The 11,859-nt window shown below is 35.5% G+C and overlaps 1 pseudogene; it reads right to left on the reverse strand.

Annotated features, from left to right (window-relative positions):
* Positions 1 to 10,137: 10,137 nt before the first annotated feature.
* LOC126032466 (heterogeneous nuclear ribonucleoprotein A1-like) lies at positions 10,138 to 11,634 on the reverse strand (annotated as a pseudogene).
* Positions 11,635 to 11,859: the final 225 nt, after the last annotated feature.

Genomic DNA, 11,859 nt, shown 5'->3' on the forward strand with positions numbered 1-11,859 from the left:
TTGGACAATAAAAACTTAGTCTTTGGTTCAATGCAAAGGCCTGAGGACACTATTCTTAGATCCCATGGTGCTAGAGGTACAAGGGCCACCTTGGTGATTCTTAGAGACCTCCAGGTCTGATACTGATGTTCCTCTAAAGAACATTTAATGTCATGAATCAATTAAACCTGGGTTAGCTGCATAATAGATAAGAACCTTAAATGCTGTACTACTGACTTAAAAATAAAACAATACAGAACAAAAACATTAAATCTGTACAATGCTTTGGGGAGTATTGCCATTTTAATGATATTAATTCTCTCAATCCATGAGCAGGGTATGTGTCTTCATTTCCTGTGTCCTCTTTTATTTCTTGAAGTAGGGTTTTATAGTTTTCTTTGTATAGGTCAGGGGTCCTATTGGATCCTGAGGCTCTTATGAAGCTTGGTCACAGCTCCAACAGCAGGGCCAATAGCAGGGGTGCGAGGAGCGGCATCACTTAAATATTTTAACTGACTATTGATTTGCACAAATATATTTTACTTTGTTAAGTGAAAAAGTTCTGTTTTTTCTTTAGATCAAGAGCGAACTGGGGCCCGGAGAGATAGCACAGCGGTGTTTGCCTTGCAATCAGCCAATCCAGGACCTAAGGTGGTTGGTTCGAATCCCCGTGTCCCATATGGTCCCCGTGCCTGCCAGGAGCTATTTCTGAGCAGACAGCCAGGAGTAACCCCTGAGCACTGCCGGGTGTGACCCAAAAATAAAAAAAAAATAAAAAAAAAAAGAGCTAACTGAGTCATCCTGTATATGCATTAAGATAAAAAACAATGTAGGCAGAGCTATATTTGTTTTAAATGTTGTAATGGTTTTGGCTCCCAGGTTTTGTTTTCTTTCGGTTTCCGCTCCCAGGTATTTTCTTCCCAAATGATACTAAGTGGCACTTTATGTCTTAAAGGTTGCAGACACCTCGTATAGGTCCTTCACCTCTTTAGTTAAGTTGACTCCAAGGTATCTGAGTTTGTGTAGCACTAATGTTAATGGGATTGTATTTTTTTAATGTCCATTTCTTCTCTATCATTATTGGTGTATAAGAAGGTCATTGATTTTTGCTTGTTAATTTTGTAGCCTGCCAATTTCCTAAATGAATTTATTGTTTCTAGAAGCTTTTGAGCAGTTTTTAGGATTTTCTAAATATAGTATCATGTCATCTGCAAACAATGAGAGCTTGAATTCTTCGTTTCCTCTCTAGATGCCCTTGATATCTTTTTTCTTCCCTAATCACTAGGGCAAGTACTTCCAGTATTATATAAGTTGAATAGGTGTGGTGAGAGAGGGCAGCCTTGTCTTGTAACAGATTTTAGAGGAAAGGCTTCTAGTTTATCTCCAATGAGAATATTTGTCAATGGCTTGTGATAGATGGCCTTGACTATACTGAGAAAAGTTCCTTCTATTCCCACCTTGATGAGAGTTTTATGTATGATGGACCTTATTGAATGTTTTGTCTGCATCTATTGATATGGTCATATGTTTGTTTTTGTTAATATAGTATATTATGTTGATTAATTTACATATGTTAACCATTCTTGCATTTCTGGAATAAAACCTACTTGGTCATGGTGTATGACCTTCTTCATGAGGCATTGGATCCTATTTGCCAGGATTTTGTTGATCTTCACATATATGTTTATCAGGTATATTTAATATTTATCTGTTGTTTTCTTTTCTTTTCTTTTACAGCATTTTTGTCAGGTTTTGGTATCAGGGTGATGTTAGCTGCATAGAAACTATTTGGGAGTGTTCCTGTTTCTTCAATTTCATGAAGGATCCTGAAACGAATTGATAGTAGTTCCTCTGGAAATGCTTGAAAGAATTTGTTAGTAAATCAATTTGGGACTGCCTTTTCCTTTGGGGAAGACTTTTGATGACCATTTTAATTTTGTCAGCAGTGATGGGTCTGTTTAGATACACTAGATCATCCTGGTTTAACCATGGAAGATTATGAGCCCAAGAATTTATCCTTTTATACCAGGTTAGCTATTTTTCTTTCTATGGGCAATTATCCAGCTTTGTGGCTTATAGAACCATTGACTCTTGAGGATATTTGAAAGTTCATAGTTAGTCAATTAATAATAATGTTGCTAATAAAAATGCTTTTTCTTCTTTGAATGTTTCCCAAATGTTTGTTTATTGGAGCAAATTGTTTATATGGTCTTCTTTTTTGATGATTTGTGAGCCCCTCAAGGATGGAAACTTTGTAAGTAATACTTATTGATGCTCTTTTGGAGTTTACACATATCAAGTGTCTCTCACAGTTGGAGAACCAAAATGAGCTTCCGAAATGATTGATAGGGATATAAATCAACATGTCTCCATTGCCTATATGTTCCTATGGTACATACTCATCACATTATTCTCCTAAAATTCATAGGGAAAATTTGATTCTTGAAATGACCCACTGCTATTAAATATTTCTAAACTATAATAAAATTTTACATTCCATGCAGGTACAAAAAGAACTTCTAGGATTATAAATTGCTGGCTTAGACTAGTGCATTAGGTGATTAGTAATCAATAAAAGAACTTCAATCACAGGAAAACTTTTTATTTTTATTCTATTTGTCTCAGGCATCCTGGTTTTATTAGACCAAGAAAGTGTGGTATGTTCATGCAACTGAATATGATTCAGTCTTAAAGACAGGAAACTAGCCACTTGTAACAGCATGGATAAACCTAGGGATCAAAGAAGTGTATAGACATTGCTTAATGGGCATAAGGTTTCAGTTGTGAAAAATAAATATCTTCTAGACACCTTGAGGCTGGTGACATATGGCAGCAGATGAGGTTCATACTTTTTTGGGGGGGTCAAGGTTGAGCCAGGTTTAATTCCACAATGCATATGTGTGATAGTCATGCACTACAAGGAGTGATCTCTGAGCATAGAATCGGGAGCAAACCTGAGCACAGCTGTAGGGCTCAAAAAAAACCCCAAATTATAGACAGCATATATGCAAATTTGTGCCTAATAATTAATAACATGGAGTTACACACTTTAAGTTAGGTTGACAAGATTCAATCAAATGATATATACAAACCTATGTTTATTGCTATACATGTACATTTATATACATGTATATTTATATGTACATTGCCAAGATTTAGAAACAATACAAATGCCTAATCAAGAAGTTGTAGTATACCCTACAATGGAATACTTAGCAAATCTAGCTCTAAGAAAGAACAATACCATATAGTTTACTGCAACATGGATGGAACTAGAAAATATTATTCAGGGTAAAGTCAATCAGAGGAAATAGCTATAATCTTTTCATATGTTATGTTTCATTGTAGATCTGGTAATACAAACTGGTGCCCCAAATTTATTTGTGATACTACTTGTCTCACTATACATCCCTTTCCAACTCTGCCAGTTTTACCTCCTCAATTAAGTATACTCATTCTATATTTTCCCTATGGCACCACCTCACTAGTCTTAGGAACTACATCTTTTTGACTAAATGACTTCAGTCACTCTGTTCCTGGTCTTACCAAATATATCTTTTTCCACTGTAAATTTTCTCTGTATTTCAACCTGAGAGCGCTTTTGGCAAACATGTCAGAATATTATACTTTGAATGCAATATTTTTGCTTAAAACTCTTCAGTTTCTTTCTGTAGTGCTAGTTGAGTCAAGAAAGAAGGAATAAAAGAAGCATGGGGTAAAAGGATACAAAGAGAAGGTTTAAGAATCCAGGTAAGAGTGTCCTGCCTTTTACTCTTAGGGTACTTGTGTTGGTGATCTCCTGAGGTAGGGTTAAAAAACTTAGTAGAGACTGGATCTTGAAGCTTTCTTTCGATTCCAAAATGTGCTCTTTGGTACACGTTTCTTATCTGCATTTATTGCACTGCCTGTAAATGGCAAATGGAAGCTCTGTTATGAAATAACTCAAATCACAAACTATTTGGGCTACTTTTCATTCTGGAAATGTGACTGTCATACCAATTTTATTTAGTCATCACTCACTTCAACTAATCCACTACTCCTTGATAACTCCTAATTTGATAACCATCACCCTTATTTATTACATAGTATGTACATAATATATTTTTATACAGAAATGATGGTATATGTGGACCATACTAGCAATATGTATCTATGTCTAATGTATATTTAATGTCAGGTAAACCTAAAATGAAGCTATCATTTTTGGTTTAAATTTACAGAGAAAAAATATTGAATAATAAATTTAGGAAATCTGTGAATTTTCCAGTTATTATGTGATTGGAAGAAAGGAATCTTAGTCCACATTTATTTTACACCTTCCATTCCTCCCTCCCTCCCTCCCTCCCTCCCTCCCTCCCTCCCTCCCTCCCTCCCTCCCTCCCTCCCTCCCTCCCTTCCTTCCTTCCTTCCTTCCTTCCTTCCTTCCTTCCTTCCTTCCTTCCTTCCTTCCTTCTGTTGTTTTGATGCCACATCTAGTGTGTTAGGGCTTATTTCTCTTCAATCATAGATAATCTGGTTCTGGAGACTGTATGTGGAGCCAGGTAATGAACCTGGGTAGGACATGAGCAAAGCTAGGAGTAATCTACTATTACTCCAGTTTTAATCCTTAGATGATTTTATGTCTTTCTTTAATATTATTTTACATATTTAGTTGAAAATTTATTTACTCTAGCTTTTATTTATTTAGCTATGAAAAATTTTTTCAAGTGAAAAATTTTATTACAAAAATTTTATCTTCTAATATTATAATCAAAGAATTTTTTTAAACTTATTTTTGGAGGCGCCAGAGCAATAGCACAGTGGTAGAGCATTTGCTTTGCATATGATCGACCCAGTATGGACCTGGTTTTGATCTCCAGTGTCCCATATTGTCCCCCGAGCCGGGAGCGATTTTTTTTTTTTCACAATCCCAGTTCTTATCTATTTTGTCCTTTTCTTCCTGTCCTCCCTCCTCTCTGAGAGTTCTTTTTATAACTTTATAGAAACACCTTGATTACAAACATGATTGTGATTAGGTTTCAGTCATGAAAAGAAACCTCCATTCACCAGTGCAATATTCCCACCACCAAAGTCCCAAATCTCCCTCCACACTCTATGAAACATTTTAAAGCCAAGAAAAATTGAGAACTGGTGTTTTGTAGAGAGATTACTGTAGGGGGCTAGATGATGGATGTGGGATTTAGCATTTAAATAATGGTTAATGGAAACCAATACTCTGATAGGATATGTGCTGCTGGAATCATTTCTGCAAGAAACCATAATATTAGCAGTGTTATTAAACCACGGTGTGAAAATAAAATAAGAACTTTAAAACAAAAAGAACTTTATTTCTGACATACATAGGTTTTAATAGCCACATCAAACCACTGTCATCTAATAAAAATATAAGCAAATTTTATTTATTTATTCATGTGTGTGTTTTGGTGCCCACCCTGTGGTACTCCTAGCTTTGTGCTAATGAATCATTCCTGGCAGTTTGTTTAGAGGGGTATATGTTGTTCCAGGGAACAAGCCTGTTTGGCAATATGTAAAGCAAACTCACTGCCTGGAATGCTATCTCTGAAGCCCAAAGAATTGAATAATTTTAATATAATATTGTTTATAAAGTAGTCTTACTGTATATTGCATTAGAGAGTAAATCTACTTGACCAATTTATTGATCATATTGATGGAATAAAATATTTATGTGGAAGAATGTATCAAAATTAATATTTCTGACACACAATCAATGAGAGAATTCTTAAAATATCATAAAAATATTTTCTAAATTCTGTTCCTCAGCAATTAAAACAATCGACGTGGTCTAAGATTTGGAAATTTATTGAGAATAATTACTAATCATTAATCAATACATTTATTATTCACAGATGATACTTATTTTGAACTTAAATTAGTTTTAAATATTTGGTTAATGTCTATATTTTTCTAGATTAAGGACTTTATCTGAACAATTAAGGACTTTATCTGAACAATTTTCTGAAATTGCAACAGATAAATTTACTGTTTACTACTTCTCTTTAATTCCTTACTAGTCAAGCATAGACAAAAAAAAACCCCACAAAACATAATGAGATTTTATTTCAGTTGTCAAAATAGAATGAACTATATCTTATTTAGTGATAATTCATGAAGTGTTCCATTCTGAATATTTATAATGATACTCTGATTTTCCACCCAAATTTCAAATTTGAAAGCATGTATGTTCTTTACTGACAAGGTAGAAAATGTGAACACTTAAGGTTAGCAATCAAGAATTAGGAAGAGTTTCTGTAGAGACACCTAACTAACAAAATCCCAAGGTATGACAAAAACTCCAGTTTTGTGGCTGAGAACTTTGTGGTCTTCTTTGCTGCAGGCGTCTTGCGTCTCAGCAATTCTAGTGGGACAAAGTCCTTTCACGAGAGGAAAACTGGTAACACGAGCGGTCGAATATGAAATATGAAATAATGAAAAACCACACAGAGTATGTGGGATCAACACATCTTCTGGCAGAGTGCGACGTTTGAGCAGGGGAATTTATAGGGGTAAAATTAGTCGGAGGTAAAGAATAATTATAATCACAAAGCATAGTACATCAGTAACAATACCTAAACTATGGGTGTGACTAAAAATTCTAGTTTACAAAGGAGAAGGTTACAACTCAAGGTAACTCTTTGCAAGCTCACTTTGAATGCAAAATTAGGATTAGGAGAAAGTAGGAAATATCTAGAAACTTGATCTTCCTGGGCTGGACTCTATTGTTTTAGAGGTTAAGTAAAGGGAGGAGCCAGATCCCCCAACATGAGTTTCCCTTTTTCTAAAGGAGGGTTAATAGTCAATAGCCAGGATCTGCATTCTGGTTACGCCCTTGATTACCAGAAAATGCAGCTGCAAAGACATATTTGAAAAAGAGAGAAAAAGTATTGTCTTTGCTTTTAGGGCTGGCTATTATCCAGAAATGGAGTTCTCAAATAAACTTTGGTGCTCGAATTTCTGAGCCATATTATTTGATAGAGGCCATTATTTTGCCTGATATATACAAAGGAGAGATAGTCAAATAAATAGTGGCTGAAATGTAATGCCAGGTATCTCTTTGGAAATTCCTCAACCATCCACGCAGGGGAAAAACATGTCCACAGTGGGCCTTTTGAGGAACCCCATGGTTAAATTAGTTTTACCCACCAGGAAAATCTGAGGATACATCTGGTGGACTGAGCACCCTAAAAGCTTAGGTATGCCCTGGCACTTCTTGGGTTGTGGCAGCACAGTCCTGCCTTGCTCCTCTGTACTTTAGAAGCCCTGGCATTCATAGGCATCCCACAGCCCCTGCCAAGTCTGTGCATTTTTTTCAATTCCAAAAATTCTGAAATTCCTAGGATACAGTCATGTACATGGCATATAACACCTTCAGATTTTTTAATACTGATATCCAAAATAATCATAAGGATCACAAAAGCTCAACAAGAAAAGCCAATACTCAGAATACTCAGCTACCAACAATTAGCTTTCTAAACTTTCAGACAATTAGTTCATGACCCCATTCTGAAATATAAAAATTTTCACAAATTTTTTTTACTATTTTTTCCTCATAATTTTAGTACTATTTAGTTGTACAAACACAACAAAATAAATTACTTGTTTCTCCCAAAGAGTCAGGCCTCGGTGGATGGGAAACTTGATACAATGGTGAAGGGAATGTTATAGTGATGATGAGAATGGTGTTGGAACATATAATGCCAGAAAAATAAAACACAACTGTACTATGAGCAACTTTATAAACCACAGTGTTTAAAATACATAGAAAGATTAGACTGAAAAATAGAAATAGAGAAGAAAATCACTCTAACTGATAGAGCACTATGATGACTCAGATATGCATGCTGACATCAAATGCTACCAGAATTAGAATTCAGTTTTTTCTTCTATTTATTAAATAATCATTCTAATTATTTATAAAAATAATGAATTTGAATATTGATTATAAATAAATATGTGTGACTTCTTAAACTTATAGTTAGAAAAATAAAATATGCAATAATATAAATTGTATACTATTAGGTTAATATAATAATTCTGAGGTTTTAGTTCAGACCAGAGGATTTGTTGTTATTGTTGTTGTTGTTGCCGTTATCTTTGTTTGTTCTCTTTGGGCTTTATTCCTGGCAAGTCTCAGAGGATCACTCCACCCGGGGTGCTTAGCATTGGCAATTAAATCTATTTCATCGCCATCCCCATGCAAAGAAAATGCATTACAAACTCAACTTCTGGCCCCGCAGATTAGTTTTCTAAATGTGTTATACTTTCAAAGCATGCTATGCTTACTTAAAACATGCTATATTATATATAGCTATATTACTTATACCCGCTAGTATTTTCATTTCAGTAAGATTACTGCTACAAAATAAACATTTTCCTTAATTAAGATTGATAGTAAAATGCATATCTTCCATGTAACTGACTTAGTTAGATTCTTGGTACACATGGTCACTTCAAGCATCAAGCTATCCTGATCAAAGCCTTGAGAGTCTTTGAGCACTATTAGTGTGTTCTAGAAGCCCTATTAGTGGGGCGGTACCTGGATAAACCCAGCATTACAGGATCTAAAGAACACCACATCTTCAAGTCTTTGAAAAATATGCTGAACTGCCAGACTTAGAATCACCAGGAGGACTTATTTAGCTTACTGAACAGTTTTGAGAGATCACTCCTCAATAGAAAACAAAAATCTCTCTGAATTTAAAGCTTTGACAACATGAATAAACTATTTTGGTATTCTTTCATATCACTTTATTGGAAACATAATTAATTGTTGAAATTCGAATTTAAATTATTTTACCTTTTGAAGTAAAAGTATATTTCTCCATATGCTTAAGTGTATGCATGTCTTTTTTATGCTGCATTTATCTATTATATTACTTGAAAGTGCGAACACCATGGTGCACCATTATTTTAATATAGGTATAGCAGATGCCAGGATATTCAAAATATAAATTAAAATTATTCCATTTCTGTTTATCCATGTTTAGTAGAAAATAAAACATAGCTATTTAAAATAATTTTCAGCATTCATAGACCATTTTATGTTCATCCAAAGATGAATTGTTTGCATATTATATTGTGTGGCATTGCATGACTTAGCAGATGGTTGAATGAAGAGCTTCTAAATCACTTGATATATTTTTTTATTTACTGTTCAACAAAGAAAAGTACAATAAAATTTAGAATATGTACTGATTTAGAATTATATGGTTTTTAAAAAGTGTTATTTGAAATCTTGACATTTATAATTATTTGTGCACAAAATTAAAACTCACTCCTAATCTTACTATTAAAATTCAAATTGGCTAAAATTAATGATAAAAATAGTTTATACTATACTATACATTTACCATTTAGTTTTTTATAAAAGTATACTTTTAATTAGAGAATTAGAAATTTATAAAAGCATAAAATATCATTGTTAGAAGTTTCAAAAATAATTATATAAATTTTACTTAATATTTTTCTTCAATATTTTTAGCTTCTTTTAGATGTGACTATTTACATATACTTTTCTGAAATTTTAGACCGCAATACGGCTACTGTTATAAATAATGCATTTCACTAGTAACCATAATGTCAACACATTTACAACATTATATTTTTATTTTCTGCATAATTATGTTCATTCATTTTTCCATTAATAATCCTATGCAATTCTCTGGTTTATGGTAATTTTGGATTATAATAATTCTTTATATATTCTTATATTTAATCTCATCTATTTCTTTCTTCTTTTTCTTTTCTTTTTTTTTTTTGGTTTTGGGACACACCTGGTGATGCTCAGGGGTTACTCCTGGCTATGCGCTCAGAAGTCACTCCTGGCTTGGGGGACCATATGGGATGCGGGGGAAATCGAACCGCGGTCCATCCTAGGCTAGCGCTGGCAAGCAGACACCTTACCTCTAGCGCCACCATGCCGGCCCCCTATTTCTTTTTTCTTTTTTTTTTATTAAATATGTTATTTAATTGAATTACCTTGAGCTCCACTGTTGTTCATGATTAAATTTCTGTCTTAGGATGTACAATACCCTTCAGCAGTGAACATTTTCTGTCAGTAATATCCCCAGTATCCCTCATGCCAATTCCCTGTACTACCCTTTAGCCAACTCTAGTAGACATTTATTCTTTCTCCATATATTTCTTTTTTTTTTTTTAAAGACATTTATTCAGCGTCATGATCAGACTATTACATTTAGCAATCAACAGCATGGGTGCAAAAAAAAAAATCTACATTGAAACCCTTTGTTGGAATGCTTTACACTTTCCACAGAACAGAAACTAAAATAATCTGTTATACAATTAGCCACAAATACAGTCCTCGAGTTTTTTTTGCCCATACACATGAATATTGTCTAAAACATGTCTTCTTTGTAGCAGCTAGGCCCCCCCACCACTGTGCTTGGCTGAGTTCACAAATCTGTTGTAACCTGTAGCTTCCCTGTCACTTCTCTGGCTCTCCTCTCCTGCTAAGCTTTGTTTCCTGGCAATTAAAAACTTCTGCCACTGCCATAGCTACTGCTACTGCTGGAACTGCCATAGCCACCTTGGTTTCGTGGTTTGGCAAAGTATTGGCCTCCACCACCATAGGGGCCTGAGCTTCGACCTCCAAAGTTTCCCCCCTTCATGGGTCCAAAATTTGAAGACTGATTATTGTAGTTGCCAAAATCATTGTAACTTCCACCACCTCCAAAATTGCTTCCACTACCACCAACAAAGCCGCCTCTGCCTTCTCTGTTGTTATAGCTGTCATAGCTGCCACTCCCGCCATAGCCACTGCCCTGGTTTCCATAACCCTGTCCACCACTTCCATAGCCTCTGCTTCCTCCAGAGTAACCAGGACCACCTCCTCCATAATCACCATCATTGCCAAATCCATTATAGCCATCCCCACTGCCACCATATCCACCACCACCTCAGCTGCCACCAAAGCCACCTCGCCCACTGAAGTTTCCTCCACAGCCAAAGTTGTCATTCCCACCAAAACGTCCTCCACGACCACCAAAGTTTCCAGAGCCACTTCGACCTCGTTGGCTGGATGAAGCACTGGCCATCTCTTGCTTAGACAGGGCTTTTCTTACTTCACAATTGGGGCCATTCACAGTATGGTATTTCTGAATGACAATCTTGTCCACGGAATCATGGTCATCAAATGTCACAAAAACAAAGCCTCTCTTCTTGCCACTACCCCGGTCAGTCATGATTTCAATCACCTCAATTTTCCCATACTGTTTAAAATAATCTCTTAGGTGATGCTCTTCCGTGTCTTCCTTAATGCCACTCACAAAAATCTTTTAAACAGTTAAGTGAGCACCAGGTCTTTGAGAATCTTCTCTGGAGACAGCCCTCTTTGGTTCCACAACTCTCCCATCCACTTTGTGCGGCCTTGCATTCATGGCGGCATCCACTTCCTCCACTGTGGCATACGTGACAAACCCAAATCCTCAGGATCGCTTGGTGTTGGGATCTCTCATTACCACACAGTCTGTCAGGGTGCCCCATTGCTCAAAATGGCTTCTCAGACTTTCATAGGTCGTTTCAAAGCTCAAGCCTCCGATGAAGAGCTTCCGTAGCTATTTGGGCTCTTTAGGGGACGACTCCGACTTCACCATGATGGCTGGAGATTAAAAAAAAAAAAAAAAAAGAAAATCCACGAAACCTCGTGAGGAGAAAGGAGTAGTCACCTCCTCAACGTCTCTCCATCCATATATTTCTTAATCGTACTTTAATTGAATGTTAAATAAATGCTTTGAGATTAATTATGAAATTAAAATTAATACTATTTAAATTGTTGAATGATTTGTAGTTCTCATGGCACTTATGGTTATTTTTATCATGCCAGGATGCACAAAGGATGCATGA

This window comes from Suncus etruscus, chromosome 16 (genome assembly GCF_024139225.1).
Source record: "Suncus etruscus isolate mSunEtr1 chromosome 16, mSunEtr1.pri.cur, whole genome shotgun sequence".
NCBI classification, from domain to species: Eukaryota; Metazoa; Chordata; class Mammalia; order Eulipotyphla; family Soricidae; genus Suncus; species Suncus etruscus.